Genomic DNA, 1,835 nt, shown 5'->3' on the forward strand with positions numbered 1-1,835 from the left:
GGGAGGGGGGAAGGCCCCTCTTCCTCATATGAATTGGTACATCTTTCTTTTAACTTTTTTATTTTGAGATTGAGACCTACTATTATACCATACGCTATAAGATCAACATGCCATGTATCTACACAACCTTTCTAAGCAATTCGTAATGGGGAGTCTGTGAAGTCTGCCTCAAGAAATATGGATTTCCTTGTGAGACATTAAGGCGCCATAGGGATGGAAAAAAGGCCAAGCCAGGAAAAACAAGATATGGACGTTTCCGGCCACACCCACAGTTATCAATTTAGAAGCCAGAGGTAAAAAATTGTGTAAGGGCAATTGGGTTCAGTCGTTCAGGTTGCCGCATTCTTTCATGCTTAACGTGTTTTAGCTGAGGGAAACTTTGGTCCACGGCAGATATGGAACATGGACGAAACATTTCAAATGTTCAGAAGCCTGTCAGTGGCAACAATGGGATCAAGAGCTGTGGGGAAAATGACTAGCGGCGAACGTGGGAAAACAATAACTGTTTCATGATTGGAATCCCCCTGGATGCGTCGGAACATGCACTTCAGATGGATTGCTTCATAAAATGGCTGCATCACTTTGTTACATGCTAAACCAAGCCAGGAGGACAAGCACATTATAATCTTAGATGGTCACCACAGCCACAAGATCCTAGAGGTTACTAATTTTGCTAGAGAAAATGGTATGGTTATGATAACCTTCCACGTCACTGCACTCGCAAAATGCAGCCACTTGCCATATCTTACTTCCAGTCATATAAGGCAGCTTGCAGTAGAGCTGAAGATAATTGGATGGTTTCAAATGCAGGGAAAATAATCTCGCAGTTTGATGCAGTAGGAATATTTACCACTGCTTACAAGAAAGCAACCGCCATAAAAAGTTATGAATGGATTTAGATCAACAGGCTTATGGTCCTTCAATGATCAAATGTTCACAGATGAAGACTTCATAGCAGCAAACCTAACTGAGGAGGGGCCTACAGATACTAACATCAGTACTGCAGTAACGGATTTGAGCTCTCAGAGTCCCCAACCTGGAACATCAAAAGAAAGTGAACCAGTGGAAATTTTGACGTGTCTCTGCAGCCCAACCTTCATTAACAGTAGACCTTCATAAAAGTGGACCCAGTGCATGTCCTGTGCAAACTGGTACATGAAGATTGCACAACTGGAGATATATATACGTGTCATAATTGTGACTGAGATTTCTATTTTTTCTGAAATCCAGTATATTTTGTTTCTAAAACGCATTGATACTGTACTCACTTGATAAAAGTTTTAGTTATTTCATTCACATAATAAGGCACAGAAGTTAGGTTCGATTGTAAGCATATGATAATCTGGATAAAAGCAGAAAATGCATTTATTTTTCTAATAAAGCTATCGTTCTGTTTATTGTGATACTGAATTTTGTAATCTTATGTGGGGTAAAGGCCCACCCAGGGGGCGTGTCACTCTGCCTGCGGTGCAAACTGCTCCTTTAAAAAAAATAGAATGTTCTATTTTCATCAAGTAAGGTGCAAGGTGAAAAATATATGGCCATTAGATGTGTTTTTCCTTAAAGGGGAGGGGGCATGTTACCCCACCTTTCTCTATTACTAACTCGTCTCCCTTTTATTATTTAATAAAGCTAATCTTATTAGTTATTTATTATAATATTGAAACCTTCAAGTCATTTCATAGAAAGCGTGAGTTATCAAAGCAAGATTTTTCATATATGAACGGGTCATCAGGGCAAAGAAAGTCTTTATTGGTTCTAATTTTTATTCTCACTTCCATTTCTGGCTTCCTCACTTTCATTCTTACCTTCATGCACTCTTATCTATCATTTTC

The sequence above is a fragment of the Penaeus monodon genome, chromosome 33 (genome assembly GCF_015228065.2).
Source record: "Penaeus monodon isolate SGIC_2016 chromosome 33, NSTDA_Pmon_1, whole genome shotgun sequence".
Classification (NCBI taxonomy): Eukaryota; Metazoa; Arthropoda; class Malacostraca; order Decapoda; family Penaeidae; genus Penaeus; species Penaeus monodon.